This window comes from Staurois parvus, unplaced genomic scaffold, assembly GCF_062004578.1.
Source record: "Staurois parvus isolate SC_StPar_1 unplaced genomic scaffold, SC_StPar_1.0 ptg000249l, whole genome shotgun sequence".
NCBI classification, from domain to species: Eukaryota; Metazoa; Chordata; class Amphibia; order Anura; family Ranidae; genus Staurois; species Staurois parvus.
Window position 1 is genome coordinate 9,742,945 of NW_028318045.1, and position 18,485 is coordinate 9,761,429.

An 18,485-nucleotide genomic window follows, 5' to 3' on the forward strand; every position below is an offset into this window, starting at 1 on the left:
GCCTGAATAATGAAATCGAAAACAGCCACCACATGTAAACAATGGTAAACTGCAACATAATACATTTGTGTTCTTTTGTCCAGTTATCCTTTAATAATTAAAAAAAATGATAGGAGATTGGATGCAATGAAGAAACTCAGCATATCGCTTTTGCTAAAAAACGCTTTCCCCTCTCTCTTGGCTTTTTTTTTAATACTGTACACTGCTTGTGGCACATGCACAGTGCAGTGTACAGCTTGGTTCTAACATGTTGGGAATACAGCCAGGTGCTGGTGATAATGTAAGGGCCCATTCATACTGCTCCACAACTTCTGTACAGTGTGGAGAAACGCTGGTCACCGCCATATATGTTAACTGGTCCTAAATCCTGTATGCATGGGCAGAAGTGCAGTCAGAAGTGGTTGACCCAGAGCTAGAAACCTGGAAAAAACTGTGTAGAATTGGAAAAATGACAGCTAAGTCTACCATTTCAATTGCACACAATATGCATGCATTTTTCTTGCAAATATCTCTCAACATTTGTTGGCATGATGTTGAGTATCTTTTTTAATATTGTTATATATCAATAGAGAAAATTATTATTGTTGAATAAATATGATTTCATTTAGACAAAACCTTTTTTTTTTTACCGTTTGGATAGAGTGAGGAAGGTTTAGACCTGCTGTCAAGTTTTCCCCGTTGGAGAGATTCACCCCACTATTTGTATTGGAGGCCATTGTCACAGAGAAAGAAGGTGAGTAAAATAGAACATTTTAGATCTGTCCCAAGAACAAGAAGGGAGGGGAAATCTGCTAATGGGGACACCATTTCTGGAGTTGATTGCCCAATAGAAAAATTCCTCCAACTTTGAGACATTTCCTCTAACATCCTGTTGTGTCTCTGGGACAGAAAGTGAATGAAATTTCCCCAATGGTACACAGACAGCAAAAAATAACTGGCCGGAGGTTTGTCCCTGCTCTACTCCATCCAAAACTAACACACATTTTTTGTAATACATATACTGGCCCCAAGTTTGACGAGCACTCTTTTTCTAAATCTGGCCATGCTCTGGTCACTCAAGCACCCATTTGACAGATTTGTGCTTTTTTTATGGTGACACATGTTTTGCTGAACAGGAAGCTAAGGATGATTTGCAATGGGGGCACAGTTGGCAGATAAATCTGGCAGGGATTCTAATCCTTTCTGACTCTACCAAAAAAAATAATAAGGTTTTACCTGGACATACACCCTAAAGTGTTACTGAACCAACAACAACTGTAAAATCAGTCTGTATATGCAGTAAAGCATGCTTGTTATACTCACTGTGGAACCTAAGGGGTTAATCCTCTGCATTGTGTAAAAAGGTTGTTTGAGCCTGTCTTCTCTGATCCTCCCCTTCTCCCACAGTCCCCAATCCATCTGCTGATAGCACAGAGCCATAGTAGGCACTCTGCACCTGCTCAGTTTGGTGTATATGACCAGAGGGTGCATGTGATCAGCACAGGATCAGTCAGCACTGTCCAGACAGAGGGTCAGGGGTTATGCAGCTTCATAGGACAGTCGGGAGGAATGAAAACTCCTCCTACAAGCTTTAACCAGTACTCTGCTGGACACAAGATATAGAAGTCACAAGACTGCTCTAACTGCTGATAAGAAAAGGTATTTAACAGTTTATATTTACTAAAATAATTGCATTTCCTTGTTCTGTGTACTGTGGGAGACCAGATAGAGTGAATGCAGGGTCCTGGGTTTAGCAGCACTTTAAAATTGAACTCTGGGCACAAAAACGTTCATTTAAATATATTCCTCAATAGCCACAAAGGATATAAATTCTTTTTGTGTGCACCAAATGCTGTTTGCAAACCCAATTATTACCATATAGAACTAACAGTGACATCATCATTTCTCTGTATATGGCCTGCGTAGAAAGAAGAGCTGTGGGAGGAGCCCAGCAGGTTCCACCCACTACCGACTGCCTGAAGAAAACTACAGGATGGGGTGGAGACAAGACCATTCACCCTGCACATGGAAAGAGAGTAGCAGTGACCGGTCTCCCATACAGGAACAAGTATTTACCACTTGCAAGTCAAGGCGCTTCTTTTTTAGCAATCTTTACCTCTAATCTATGTACCTTATATTTTATATTTTTGCTCTGCTGCCAGCATTCTTTATATATTAATCATTAAGGGCTGGAACGCCATAACGTAATGCGGGACATGAGTGCTCCATGCACGTTCAAAGCACGCTGCCATTGCAATCTGCTGTGGGTGCTAATACATTGTTAACAGCGCCCAAAATGTAGATTGCCAACACACTGCATCTGCAGACATGCAATTTGGTGCAGAGTGGTTTTCAAAACTAGTGCAAGCACTGCTTTTTGTGCGGGTCTGGTGGAATTTGCAGCCCATTCAAATGAATGGGCTGCCAGATTGCATTGTATGGGAATGCCCAGGAATTGCACAGGACCACACAGATGGTGTTGATATACAATTCTAGTATGAATCAGCCCTAAAACAAAGCTGACCTCCAAGCAGATATTAAAGACACAAATTAATGCAGCTCTGAATTCATAATTATGGGCAGCACAGTGGCTAAATGGTTAGCACTTCCGCCTGGCAGTACTAGGGTCATAGGTTCGATTCCCAACCACGGCACCACCTGCCTGGAGTTTGCATGTTCTCCCTGTGCCTGCGTAGGTTTCCTCTAGGTACTCCGGTTTCCTCCCACACTCCAAAGACATGCTGGTAGGTTAATTGGATCCTGTCTAAATTGGCCCTAGTATGTGTATATATGAATGTGAGTTAGGGACTTTAGCTTGTACGCCCCTTGAGGGTTAGGTACTGATGTGAATGTACAATATATATGTAAAAGCGCTGTGTAAATGGACAGCGATATATAAGTACCTGAAATAAATAAAATAATTAAATTTATTATTTTTAATTACAAAAAAATGTAACTTCCTGAACTTGACCTGGCATCAGCCTCTTACAGTCCCTGTACAGCAAAGCTTAGACAGGGAGAGAAAAGCAGCACAAGGAACCAATCAGTTATGCTGCAGTCCAGGGGCGGACTGACAACTCATGGGACCCCCGGGCAATAGGGGATCATGGGGCCCCTGTGTCCTTGCCCAAACTCAAAAAAGCCTATGAAAAAGGTACCAGGGGCATCTCATGGGGCCCCCTACAGACCCCGGGCCTTCGGGCAGTGCCTGAGTTTCCAAATGGTCAGTCCACCCTGCTGCAGTCACTAACCGGCGACATAGTACCTCCCTGTGTCATGGCTATGTCCAGTGTCTTGCGACTACATGTCACATCCCTTTCGCATGTCACAACCCTGAGCCTTTGCAAAATCCATTCTCCTAGGCTGCAAATTTTGAAACAGGAAGCAGGACAGCAAGATCATGTGACTTTTTGAAAATTTTATGATACTTTTACAGATTATTTTTACAAAGGAAGGCATTTAATGCATGTACCAAGGGATTGTCGGTATTTTAATAGGCAGCCTTGGCATTTTAAAATGTTTGTGAATAAATGCAAGCTAATTCCTTCCTTCAGTTTTTTTTACTAATAATAGTAATAGAACAAATGTAAAATGGATGTAAAATTGCCATTCAGCTTTCTGACTCCATTAGCAGCACAGCACAGTTTCCAGCATTGTAAGACTCACAATCAAAGCAGAGTCTGAGGTGCAGAAAGCACTGGAACATTATTTTATTTCCTATAACAATTGAGCCGATTATAATGCTTGTACATGGCTATAAAAATGAGAAATTTGTTGACAATAATTTTTTTAACTCATTCAACTGGCATATATATAAACCCCAGAAACTGCAAATAAGCCGAGTGCAGCTTGGAAAGCGCGCTACTTCACTGCGATTTCATGTGCAGCTTTACGATATCTGTGCGACTTCATACACAGATGTCAATGCAAGTCGCACATGAAATCGCACAAAAATAGTACAGGAACCTTTTTCAAAGTCGTTGCGACTCATATCGCACTGATTGGAGCGTTTCCTAGTGAAAATAGGGTGTGACTTGTCATGCGACTTTGATCTGTCAAGTCGCATGTCAAGACCCACCCGGTGTAAACGGTGTCTAAAGAAACAAAACTCAAGTTGATATTTTTTAAATGTTTGTTACTTTCATGGAAAATCATTTTAAAATCCAGGTTTGATCAATCCTAGGAGGTGAGAGCATATGGGACTGAAATTGGGTGTCAATGACCTCAGTGATGGACCCACACCTTTAAATTTCTATATGGGTTTTTCCACACAAGTGTAAGGCTCCATGTACACGAGCCTACCCTGACCACCGGCAGTAGGAAAATGCAAATCGTGGCAAAATCGCAGTACCGAGGTTGCCGCGCTTTTGCAGCGTTTTCCCACGGTCAGCGGTCAAAACTTTCCTATCCTGAATGCGATTCTTCTGCGTTCAGAAGAGGGAGGTTTATCCTCACCTAATTGCGGCAGCTGCTAAACTCTGCTAAAAGCCTATGTGTACATGGACACAGGCTTTTATGGAGTTGAGTTTAGGAGCTTTGGCAAAAAAATGCCAAAAGCTCCTAAACTCGAGATTAGCAGCCGCTCGTTCATGTGAGCCCTAATGCTCCCTATACACATTACAGCCTGGTTGCAGCTATTCCTTTGGATATACCAACCGCTATGTCAGTGTTTCTCAACTCCAGTCCTCATGGACCCCCAACAGGTCATGTTTTCAGGATTTCCCTCAGATGAAACAGCTGTGGTAATTACTAAGGCAGTGAAACTGATCAAATCACCTGTGCAAAATAATGGAAATCCTGAAAACATGACCTGTTAGGGGTCCATGAGGACTGGAGTTGAGAAACACTGCGCTATGTAGTGCAGGTGGATACAAATAGATTGGATTGCTTAGGATGTCCATACATGGCTCAAATTTTTGCTGATTTCTCTTTAAATTTGAGCTGTGGGTGGCCTTGTCAGCACCTGCTGCCTTGACAAACTTTGATTACTAAACCGAAGGAGTTGGGTGGAAGATTGCACTCACTGTTTGGAAATTTAGACAGCTGTAGGTGCTGTGACTGTCTAAATATGTATCTGAATACAACAGCCAGCAGGGAAGATTCCTCCATCCATACTACTTATCATGGAAATGGGAATTGCGTGATTCTTCTAGTTCAACCCAAGAGAACAAAAACAAGAGAACAAGATAAATCTTAAGGTGTATGGCTATCCTTAGGTAGGTCCTCACTCTATATATTTCTATTTTGTCTATACACCTGATGCTATAGTAGGGTATCGGGATTTAAAGGCTGAGTTCACCTTTTGACCAAAAATAATAAGTGCACATTTTTTTGCAGGTAAAAACATTTATTTTTTTTGGTTGCAGGAGCCTGTAAAGCATTGCACCAGCTATCAGCAGATCACTGGTGCCATGCAGGTCTCCTGCAGACCTGCCAGTATATCTGCTTGCCCATAAGGGATGTACAGACAAGTAGATATATTGACAGGAGGATTCAAAGAACTACCATGGCACTCCGCTAAGGCTGTCGGGACTGTTGTTCATTCATTCACAGAACACTGTGAATGACTGACGTGGTTATGTGGGTGGAGCCCCACACGGCCGCACTGTTTTTAAAAAGTGACAGGTAGTATGAACTTCTCCCCGTACTTCTGTGGGTGGGGGTGCTTCAGCATTGGGAACATGTTATATGTTCCAACCTAAAAAAGGGTGGAACATGTAACATATTCCCAAAGTGAACTTATCCTTTAAGCACATTTTGAGCATCTAGGTAGGTACGTGAAGCATTAATTAATTGATACACTGATCTTGATATGGCGAATAAAAATTGAATTATTTTGTATGTCCTGCTGCTAGCGATGTGCCCATTTCTTACTTCCTACTTTACATTATTTTGGAAAATCTAAGCCTGCTCATAAATTATACAATCTAACTCTACAATCTCCTTTAGATCTAACATCAACTATGGGCTTGCCTCTTTTAATTCAAACTTAATTTTTTTAGGTTTGTCCTCTCCTTAAGTTTTGATAATTCTAAAGGAGATGCAGATGTTATACAATCAAATTGTATTGTGTATAGCCAGCTTAAGTGTTTTCACACCTGTATGCAGATTGGTAAATTTTAAGAAAAATTGAGTTAAAAGCATTTTTGCACCATTGCCAGGGATCAATGGCCCTTCAAAGAAGGATTTATTAAAAATAAGGCCCTGTGATTTAGAATGCGGTAGGTACTTTTAAATGCAGAGTGAATTATTCTCTAGATTGTGGCCTTAATAGGAATGCCGAAGCTATCTGAGCTCTATCTGAGCTCTCCGTATTTAAAAGTTTTGTGGGTGATTCACGAAAATAAGGGTTTTTTAATGCCTGACCAGGAATTTGTGTTCTTTCCAAACACCCAGGTTTTGGGAAATTAAAGAACACGCATTCAAACCTCAACTTTTCACATCTCAGAAAACAAAACAAACAAAAAAAACAACAAGACAAAACAAACAAAAAAAAAATCTATAACAGTAAACAAACAAAATTTCCACATACAACCCAATATAAGTAAGCAAAACAAACATTCTATAACATTCTTATGTCTATATCTAAATGAAATAACATTAAAAAACTATATATATTTGTTACAAGCAAGAGAGTTTGTAGAAAACAATAAATATATTTATGTGTGACGGCATTATCAGTATTAAAGAATTGCAGGCTGTTCTTTTCAGGGTTGTACAAGTGCCAAAATAAATATCACAAAATACACAAGAACTTGCATAGAACTCTGTGACCTTCAGGCTGCCATTGCTATTTGTCCCAAGCTGCTATTAAAGAAAGGCCGGCCACATTTTCTATGTTTGTTTGGTAAACTCCAGAAATAGTTACAGTCATAAGAAGACCGGTGCGACTATTCCTAGTCACTAAACATACACATACCAATACACTGCAAAATAAACACATCGATAAAATAATATTTTCAAATATAACACAAAATCGCCTAACTACGTATAAATAAATAGAACAATATACCTGAACATAAAACATCAAAACATAAAACTAAAATCAACTAAATAAAATGTTTCTGATATGCTGGAAACTTTTTGATGTGAACCAACTAGAAATTTAGGTGTAAAAAAAGGGGGGTCTATTTATCAATGTTTTCAACGAGAGTCATACAACATTTACCCAGGATTCACCAATTATTCTAATACAGTTTTATGTGGAAAAAATTGTTAATCTGGGTTAAAGTTGAGTGAATCTTAAAAAAATAAATAAATAAATAAATAGACCCCTTAACTGAGTGCCTGGATCGAGCACTGCAGACATTATACTGTAATTGTATTACTGTATACACAGAAAACTATATTTAATAAATAAAGATTCACCTCAATTATCCAATCACATGAAAAGCAAATTCCTGTTTACTTAAATCATCTGCACATAATTGGATATTCAAAGTCAGCACAGCTACAATTAATTGAGTGAATGTTCCTAACTCTTTTAGTATATATCCCTTAATATCCCTATATGCCTTTATTTAGGGTCTGCAGGTAGTGTGAGTCAGGTGTTTGCCTATCTTCGCTTTGACAACGTTAATAACCCTAACCTTAGAAAGGTAAAAAAAAAAAAAAACATCCTGGCATTTGGTTGTAAGGATACTCCTACATGTCCACGGCCCAGGTGTTCAATTACTTGGAGCCTGATATTTGGTGTAATATTTTGAGTTATCAGTATTCAGTTGTGTGTTGAAGAACCCGTGAGCTTGTTAGGGGAAGAGATCAGGGGAGTGATAACATCTTGCTGTAGATGAGTGCAACTGACAAAATAACAGTCAATTGTTCCTTTATCATTTCTGGTATAATGCTCAAAAGAAAGCTGTAGGAATTTTAATTCTTCACCTCCCTTCATACCAGTCCCTTAAAATGCCTAGGCTCATGTTTTAACTCAAAGTAAGTCTCTTGTGCAATAACTACGTGTATAAATAATAATACGTGATACATTTGCTAGCATGCTGTATAAAATGGTAAAAGTTACAATTCTTTTATATATAAATTAAAAATAGAAGGTTCATATATTTTAGCAACAAGAAATAAGTTTTTTGAAGTGTTAATTATGGTGCCAAATACATCCACATAAAATGATCAATAAACCAAAATTTTGTAATAAAGAGTATATGCAAGAACTACACTATTCAACTGAATGACTGAGCTTTTATTGTATAAATTATTGGGTATATTATAAATGGGTTCAATTATTGCATACATTTTTACAAACATAGTTTAGGGCAGGGGTCTGCTGCTGATTAGAAGTTGAAAATCTTCACTCAATAAAATAAAGATTCATTTCAATTATTCAATTATGTGAAAAGCACATTTCTGCTTATTTGTTTCAATTGCACATAATTGGGTATTCAAAGTGAAAACAACTAAGATTTATTGAATGCAGATTCTCAACTCCTCTAGTACATCAAATCCATAGTGTTGATGATAAAGTAGATTAAATGTGAGTTATTTCAGTATAGATTATAACAGTGATAAATAATACAATATTGATAATAACTATCTCAGACCTAAGAGTTTTTGAGTAACTAAGCCAATTTTTTACTATTCACCAAATGCACTATAATTAGCTTTGTTTTTATGATATATTCAAGACATTTGTATAAATGGAGCTTATAACTATAGATGTGAAAATTGATAATCCTGTGAAAGTATTTGCAGTCCTACTTACCTGTATATTCTATATATATATATATATATATATATATATATATATATATATAATAATAAAAATCATACCATTAAAATTTAAAATTTAATTTAAAATTATTATTATTAAATAACTTTGTCTTATGTTTTAACATTTCCAAAAAATTTAAATTGTTGTAAAGATACCAATTTGAATTAGGCTGTATATAAAAACTGGCAGTCTAAAATAGGCGCACTCATGTGTTTTCAAGTACTTTCCCGTTTAAATATACATTGTTTATGATTTGTTAATTTTTATAATAAAAGTGAACAAACTTAAATATTTTTTGGCTGAATTTACTAAAGAAGTAATGCTCACTTAGTAAATTTTCACTTTGCAAGGGAATTTTCACTAAGTTAGTAAACAAGGTGAAAATGTGCTGGGTTCAATCATTTAATCATCTGCAAGCAAAAAAAAAAAAAAATGTTTTCTTTTGTTTGCACATGATTGGTATAGTTCAGAATATTCACTAAGGTAAACATCATAGGTAAAATTCCCTTGCAAAGTGAACAAACTCTTCTCCTTTAGTAAATCAGCCACAATGATATGACAAAAAAGTCACAAGCAAATATTACTCAAAAATCTCACAAAACATTCTATGAATTGGAAAAACAGCTTCTGGTATGTAGTATTTTTACAATATTTTAGAATAATTACTTTAGCAGTTGGTTTAGGCTATTATAATAATTATATAATCTGCAAAACATATAAATACTTTATTATTTAAAAATCCAAAATCAGAAATAAACAGGGAAAAACTCATACATGAAAAGATAGCTACAAATGAAATAAAAATAGAAATAAGGATGAATGAAATAATGATGAGCTATTATTATATACATTATGTTAAGAGTAACCACAAATTGATTTAATTTTTTTTCCAGGCAAATGTCAGAATTAGCTACATGTTTCACACCAATATTATAGGATTTTATTAATGTACATATATTTAAATCTTTATAAAAAGCATACCAAAAATCTTTCATTTAATTATTTTTTTAAGCCATATAGATATATTTTGATACGCTGCCCGATTGTTTAGATCAATTAAATCTTAATTTATATTTGTCTCTAGACCATTTTTTATATCAATTGGAATATTATATTTTAAGAAGTGGTAAATTATAATTTGGCAATTGTTAATAGCTTTCAATGTACACATTTATATGAAAGACAATCTGTTGCATTCTTATATCTAGCAGTGATTTAAACATAAGATTATTATAACACAGGAATGTTTATTATAGCATGAAGCACAAACAGGGCAGATTTTGTAAACATTGTATTTTATACTATATTACTAAATTACTATTCTATATTATAATACTATGTTACTCATTGTGCACTTAACATAAACTAAAATGAGTACATTTCCTGACAGAATCTGATCTTTTTTTGTTTTAAAGACTATCTATTTTAAAGAAAATCTACAGTTTGTTGTAAAAAATGCAAATTTATAAAACAGCTAATTGGTAAAACTTTACAAGTGATAAGGATCTTTGCTTTATGCCACATGATTGCAATTTGCAAACAACAGCTGAAAATATCTTTCACTTTTTTGAAAATAGGGTCCTTACCTTGGTGCGGTAACTTTGTGAATTATGCCAAATAACATTTTTTATTTAGGTGATGTGTGACTGCAGTATAATGCAGCAGTTACCTTCCTATTGCAAAAGGCAGTTATGATTTCTTACATTTTTGAATATCTTTTACATTAAATCTAAATTGATAAAATATTCTGGTATTCCTATGACAACTTTATATAAATAACAATGATGTTATTGATGTCACTTTGGAAATAATTTAAAATATACTCTATATTATCATGGTTTAAAGGTATTTCTTTACAGCTGAATATATTATTTGATCCTAATTTTATGCAAATCAGAATACAGGTTTACTAAAAATATGCACAGTTAGGCTTTGACCAATAATACTGACATGTAAGTCAGAATAATGAATTATATGCAGTATCTATAACACTGACACATAAGTCAGAATATTGAACCATATGTGTTTATTGTTGACAACTCAGTCAGAATATTGAATTATTTATAATGTAATATATAGAAATGCTTTTGTGATGTAGCAGCTCAGCATGCTACGTGGCCTTTTGATACTGCAAGAGTTAATGTTACTGCAGCAGTCTTCGAGTAGCAAAAAAACCCCAAAACAATGTACATTGCACAGGTTGACAAAAAGACAGGCAGGAACACAGAGAGCTATGTCTGAGTAGCAATGTTTGGGACACCAGTTTAAGGTTTGGCAGCTATGCTGTAACAGCACTAGCCCTTGAAAACTTAATCCACAGCCCTTGCACTGTTTTCTCCCACCGCAGCATCCAAACTGTGACTAACTACCTCATTATACATCCCCTGGCACAGTCTGAAGCAAACTTATTATACGGGCCATACAAAGCATCTTAACCCATGCAGGTCAACAAGAGAAATCTGTGCAACTACATGACGCTATTTTTTTTTTACAATATTTTTCATATTTTTGTACTATTTCCTCACTGTCTATTCACATTTTTGTTTTCAGTTTTGAGTTGTGTTTATTGAGTTTGCTACTTATCCTTACTGTGTGCGCTTTATTTATCCTGTTTTCCCCTTTATTTAGAATAGATGCTCTTTTTATCAGTACGCTTTCATTCTTTACAATGGGCATCGTATTCCCAGAAAAATAAAACAAAATTAATCAGATGACTTGTGAAAAGACAAACATGTTACCTGTGGTAATAAATTAAAAACATTTAAGAAAAAAAAAAACAGTTGGCTCAGTAAGTTGTTTAAAGTAAAGCCAAGCATAATCAGCCAAAAATTAAAGGAAAAAAAAAATTACCATGTTTTATACAAAAGCCGGGAAAAAATGAAGTGTGATATAATGGAAAAAAGATACAAATGTGTGGTAAGCATCACTAACATCCACAAATGCTACATAAAAAGATTTTTGATCAACTAGAACAAAAAAAAGTTAAAAGTATAATACAAACATTTATTGTAAGAATATCACTCTTAAAAATAACAATATTTAAAATGCAATTTTATTTGTGCGTTGGATGACAAATAATTGTCAAATCAGTGAGATGACTTAAAATAAATCACCAATTAGGAAAACGAAAGGACAAAGATGTGTGCATATATATGGTATGTCAAATTGCTGAAGTGCCAACTTTTACACACAGCTAAAACCCTGAATCAGGGTATGCTTATGGGGTTGGGGTTCTTCATTCACTGCTATATACCCAGGTTGATACTAGTACACTGTAGTAGGTGGGCAAAATTAATGGGTGCTTTCAAAAAAACTATAATAATCCAACATAGGTGAGTCTGGCATAAATAGGATCTGATTTCAGAACAGTGGCCTGCATTCTGTGCTGGAAAACTATTAAAGTTACAATATCACATTTCAAGTACTGTCTGTGCCCTATTTGACTCTATTGAAAAAAAAAAATTATATATATATATATATATATATATATATATATATGTGTGTATTAGATATACAGTATATGTATTGCACACATATCTCGAACCTTCACTTAGGTATAAAAGAACACTATCAGCTACTTAGTTTAATTGAAAAAAAATGCAACTGCACTAAATGAGAAAAATACTTCATTTCCAGCTTCCTTCCTAGCACTAGAAAAAAATGCGCTGAGAACAGCAGTTTTATAGAGTTTAATTTTGTTTTAGTGCAAATTACCCCACCCCGTCTGCGCCACTCCCTAGTCTGCTGTACCCAGCACCACTGAATCGATATATTAAAAAGCAATACACAATAAATTTACAGTTACATTTTTCTTTCTTTTCTTTTTTTTTTTAAACACATACACTATTCAAATTCAAACAGCTTAAACTAACATGTTGTGTCACAGCACTCAAAAGTGAAAGTCAGGAATGAACTTGAATGTTTACATGTTTGAAAACAAAAGATTGAATGCTTAGCATGAATGGCCATATAATTTTTGAAACAAATGAGATAACATATGGTTGTTTTCCATACATCAACAGTGCATACTATAGACACAGGCAAGGCATTATTCTGAGTTCACCCTGCTGAGCCTTGCTCAAATCATGACTCCTGTAGTGTTATTCAGATGATATTAAAATACACGCAGGATGCACTGCTCATGATTTACTTTGCATGCTCTTTCACTGGACTGTACAGTCCACCAAGCAAGAACAGAAAATGGGAATGGCTACATACTTCTTGATGTGTCTTGTAACTCCCCATACTTGGCTGGCCCCAAGAATTATATGTACCCAAAAGTGTTCAGAGATGTCCAAATAAAGTAAGGCAGGCCATAGATGATGCAATTTTCTTTCCAGAAAATACAGTTTGCAGCGAAGAAAATTGCTCGACTCCCCCATCAACACGGTCAGTATTGATGGGCAAATCTCTTCAGTGTAGCTATTGTGTTCTCCCACTGAGAGGGGGGTGGAGGTTAGGGGCGGCATGGGGAGCCATCCCTGCCAGGAGAGCAGCTATAGCTGCTGGCAATAATCGCATGTAAAAATCTGACATTCTGGTCGATGGATCGACTTGAGTACAATCAGCCTACCCATAGATTATGTGGTCTATATCAGGTGTTGCAGAACTACAAGTCTCATGAGGCATTGCAAGGGTGACAATTACAAGCATGACTACCAAATGCAGAGGCATATTGGGACTTGTTGTTCCACAACAGGTAGAGGGCCACAGGTTGAGCGTCCATGCCATATATGCTTCAAATCTGATTTGAACCATCTATGTCTGGCTTATGAATAAAAGGAAAAAAAGATCAAAATTAAACTGTGTATGTGGTGTTTTGGTTCTTCACCTCCTAAGGCCTAACTCCTTCCATAACAACAAGGGAAAGACAAAGGCATACAATCATAGTCAGAACAGAGTATCGCAGGTGTAGCTAAAAGTTCTAAGTGACATGCATACATAGCACTAAAGCATACTGCATTGACCCATGATCAGAGAAGATCAATAATATATGTATTAGGTAACAGACATTCATAAACAACTGTCAGGTACAAGTCTCACGGGGATGGGGCAGAGATTTCCTGTGCCTACACAAAACCAATCTTTGTAAGTTGCCACTTTCCAAAATTTTCCAGATTAAGGGAAAATGAAAACAAGAAAAAAAAGGAGAAAGAAGAAGTGAGACAAGAAAGAAGAGCAAAAAAAAGAGGGAGGGTCTCTGGGTGCTCCAGGAACAGGAGAATCCAGACTATTATAAATCAGTTGAATACACTGTGCGATGGACTTGTAATCCAATTCTGGAGGACAAACCATGGGGTATTTCTTATGTATTGTAAGGCAGCTCTACTCAGAAGGGTGCAACTGCTCTTAGTACATAGAGGACCTCATAAAAGTACCAAGTATTACAAAACCTTTCTTCTCTGTTGTGTAGAGAAGCTGTAAGACTTTCCATCATAATATTGTCTATACTGGCCGGCCACAGGGAGCCTTGGTGGAAGGGGGGGTAATCGTCTGCTTCCAAAGGTCTGGAATGCATGCCTTGGCAGTGTTTAGGAGGTGGTTTGTTAATGAAGACTTATATCAGGTAAGCAGTACCTTATTCAGGTGTAGTATACAGCCTATGGGGTGATGGCCTAGAGTCACTGATGTAAGGTGGAGCACCAACTGTCTGACACACTCCCAAAAAGGGCTCAGCTTTAGGCAGCTCCAAAATATATGCAGTAGAGTACCCTCCTCTAAGGAACAAAGCCAACACAGGTTGGAAAAGTCTATGGAGAACTGCAGGACATTGGTACCATCGTGAGAAGATCTGGTATCCTTGCTCCTGAAATTCAGAATACAATTTTAAACCATTCCCAATCTAATATAGTTATTAAATAAACACTGTCCCTTTGGGGTTAACTTTAGACTGCCCTGCAAAAACAGGAACAGAGGGGAGAGTGTATATTTCAAATACTCTCTAATTTACATCTTGTGGTCTCAAAGCTGCTGTATAAAGGTCGAAGAACAGAAAAAATATATTCAAGGAATATTGTTAGCATAATTAATTAGCTTAAAAAATAAAATGATGCAGCCTGTGGTCCTCCAACAATTCTGCAAGTACCAATCCAAAATGTGAACCATGCAGGGGCTTATAGATGTTCACAGGCTACCTTACCATCTCTGAAAAAGCCATGTCAAATGGGTGTGAAAAGAAGCCAAAAAAAAGTCTACAGATAAAAGAAGAGGCGGGGAAAATGACAAGTACTTCCTTTGTATTTATTCAGTTAGTATATGTCAGGGAAATGTGACAAGTTTTCTTGTTAGGACACCCACACACCCTGACCACCCATTGATACTCACCCTCATTGCGCTCCCCATGACTGTATATTTGTATGTTGGAGCCAGGGGTCTATTTCTTACGTAAGTGCCATGTTGGTAGTATTCGGGCCTGGTGGTTGTTATTTCTACAAAGTCTGCATAATAACATGTAAGTGCTGCTCTGTGTATCAGTACTGTGAGCCCAGGCTGGCATGATGATGTGTCTCCAGGGGGTGTAATTAACGTTCTGGGCTCACAGTAAGTGGATTGTGGGAAGTGGGCATCATTCAACCTGGGAATTTCAGTGGTCAAAGGAAGAAGAACTTAAAAATCTGCTAAGTACAGCAATGGAAAGGAGGTAAATATTGCAGCAATGGCTACTTTTTTTTATTTTAGGAGGTGCTTAGCTACTTAATCCAATGTAAACTAAAAATGAACTTCTTTTATTTGTACGGTGTTTGGTCTGTTAAACATACCATTGAAATAATTGTAATATCTGTAGGATAAGTGGGAAAAAATTTTTTCATCCAACCAGAAATCTTATTAGCTGATAACTTTCTGTGCTTCCATTGTTCTCATTGAGAACTACAGAACACTGCCCCCCCTCCCCCCATATTATGGGGGAGAGGCAGGAGGTTCTGCAGTCCTGTCTTATGGAGACAGCACTACTCCTTTACAGATACAGTACAGAGCGCGTTGTCACTGTAGGCACCCGCCACATCTAAGAACTGCAAAATATTACATTTTTGTTTTCTTTCTGCAATTCCTAGAGGAGGTCTTTAACAAAAAAAAATAAATCAATTGGCAAGTAAGCCAACTCCCATGTTTGCATTTCAACAGTGTATTTTGCTGCTTCCTTGGAGTTTCATCTATACAGTGTCTCCACTGTTCCAGTGTTGCAGAGCACTATGCACACCTTTGGTGCATATGTTGCTGTACACCTCCATGTATTCTAAATTGCTGTATTTTCCAAAATGTTAATAAGAAATGACACATCTGTGATCTCTCTGACAATGGTTAGATGAACTGAACAAAATATCCACACCTGTTCAACACACTGGGCAGCTGATAAACCACATGGCCTTTGTTGTCAATTTTGAATAATTACATGATCTATTTGCATGAGTGATTACTCTAGCTCTGCTCTGGCATTGCTCACACACAAAGTTGTCGTGACAAATAGCAACAAATAGGATATTCATTTATAAGTCTGTCTTTATAAAGTCTAAAGCAAGTCACAGAAATCAACCTGTAATCAGATATAATTTAAAAAAATAACCTCAATTTTTTTTACCTCCTTTCTCCTGTTACAGAAGCTGTGCTGATTACATACAGCAATCAGCCATACCTTTATGACCACTGACAGGTAAAGTGAATAATGTTTTATTATCTTGTTGCAATGGCATCTGAAAGTGGGTGGGATATATTAGGCAGCAAATGAACATGTTGTTCCTGATGTTGATGTGTTGAACACAGAAAAAATGGGTAACAGTAAGTATATGAGTGAGTTTGACTAGGACCAAATTGTAATGGCTAGACAACTGGGTCAATGCAACTCCAAAATTGCAGCTCTTGTGGGATATTCCAGGTCTGCAGTGGTCAGGATCTACCAAATGCAGTCCGAGGAAGTAAAAATAGCTTACCGACGAAAGGGTTATGGGCAGTCAAGGCTCACTGATGCACGTGGGGAGCAAAGGCTGTCCAATAAAAGAACTAGTTGAGCACAAAAGTTAATGATGGTTCCAATAGAAAGGTGTCAAAACACACGGTGCATCAGTTTGTTGTGTATGGGGCTGTATAGCTGTAGACTGATCAGGGTGCCCATGCTGATCAGTGCCCACAGCCAAAGCGCCTAGATTGAGAACAAAGGCATCAGAACTGGATCACGAAACTATGAAAGAAAGTGGCCTAGTCTGATGAATTCAAGAATGTTTTGAGTTCAAGGTGTTGACTTGGCCTCCAAATACTCCACAACTTAATCCAATTGAGCACCTGTGGGATGTGCAGGAAAAACAAGCCTGATCCATGGAGGCTCCACCTGGCAACTTACTTATCATCTGCCGCCCACTGACAGATGGTGCTTCCCTATACTCTGGCGGTGGACTGTTATTTAGCATCCTCTCTTGCAGTGGAGAGCTATGGCCCCTGCATAGGTCTTAATGACATCAGAGGACTTTCGACCACCAGAGCATAGGAGAGATGAAGATGCAGTAACTGGTCTAGTAGCACAGACGGGACTGAAGGAAAAAAGGATCAGCTTCTCCAAGTCCCCTAGACATAAACGAGTAACATTCTCACTACAAGAAAGGACTTTTAGAGAATTTAGCTTTAAATACACAAATTACGTGGTACAATGTGTGTTAATGCATGTGTATTAATGCAGCACAGAAATGAAAATGGGTCCTAAAAATGCATGTAAATCCATAGCTCTGTATAGAGTATGGAAAAGTTGGAAGAGTATGAAAACACTCATGGAAGGTTTTTGTTGGTTTGTGTGTGGCCACTGGGAAGATGCACCTTCTCTATTTGTCCCAGCTCTACTGTCTGTTGAACAGAAAGTGATGGGAAATTCAAAGTTTTACAAATGTCACAGGGATAGGAAATAGGAATTGAGGAACTCTTCCAATGGGGATACTTATTCTGATGACAACTTGCTTTGAAGCAATTTCTCTTACTTTCCTGTTGTGACACTGGGACAGGAAGTAAAGGGAAATGTTCCAAATGGGTTTTATCAGTGGGAAGATCTATGCTTCCTGGTCTTGACCGGTCAGAAACCACATCTACATACCACTACACAACACAGAAGGAACAGATAAAAGGAAGATAACTTCCAGTGATGTCACAGCAGATAGTGCTTGATTATGCAGAAACAATAGTGTGGACCGAGCCTTACAGACAAAAAAAAATCCTTTGGGCTTCTTAACCATTCTCGATCAATTCCAATCAATCCAAAACTAGTTGTCAGCTTTACATATAATGTAATGGTTTTACTGTCAGGCCCCACCATACACAGTGCTCCACGCTCGGCATTGTGTGACTGCATAACATAAGGGTGACACTTCTTTTCAGAGCAAAGAAATACAGGAAGGAGCACCTGTGCACTACAGCTCCATAGACTTCTACAAGAGTGTGTCTGAGTGTCTGCGGCCTCGGAACACAGCCCTGTAGAAGTCTACAGGACAGTACGTGCAGTCGCAGCCAGGACAGTGGGACTGGAATGACTGGATGTTAATAAACTACAGAACTGTGTCAGTTGGCTTGAGTTAAAGTGGTTTTAAAAGCAGAAGGTTTTTTTACTTTAATGCATTCTATGCATTAAGATGAAAAACCAATGGCTCCTGCTGCTGTCAAACACAGCTAGTGTGGAGGGGTGGGTACCAGCTGCACTGTGTGTGTCATTGGACACACAGAGCATGGCTCCGGAGCAAGCCTGCATAAGTGCCCCCAGCACAAAGGGCTTGCTATGGGACATTCAGCAGAGGGGAGGAGCCAGGAGCATCAG

The 18,485-nt window shown here is 37.5% G+C and overlaps 1 long non-coding RNA gene across 2 annotated transcripts in view; it reads left to right on the forward strand.

The window, feature by feature from the left end:
- Positions 1–18,485, forward strand: part of LOC149459764 (uncharacterized) — a 64,891-nt gene that overhangs the window by 38,523 nt on the left and 7,883 nt on the right. For both annotated transcript variants that reach the window (XR_016313212.1, XR_016313211.1), the window contains exons 3-4: positions 641–733; positions 16,297–16,349. This is a non-coding gene — a long non-coding RNA (uncharacterized LOC149459764). The remainder of the gene's footprint in view (positions 1–640; positions 734–16,296; positions 16,350–18,485) is intronic.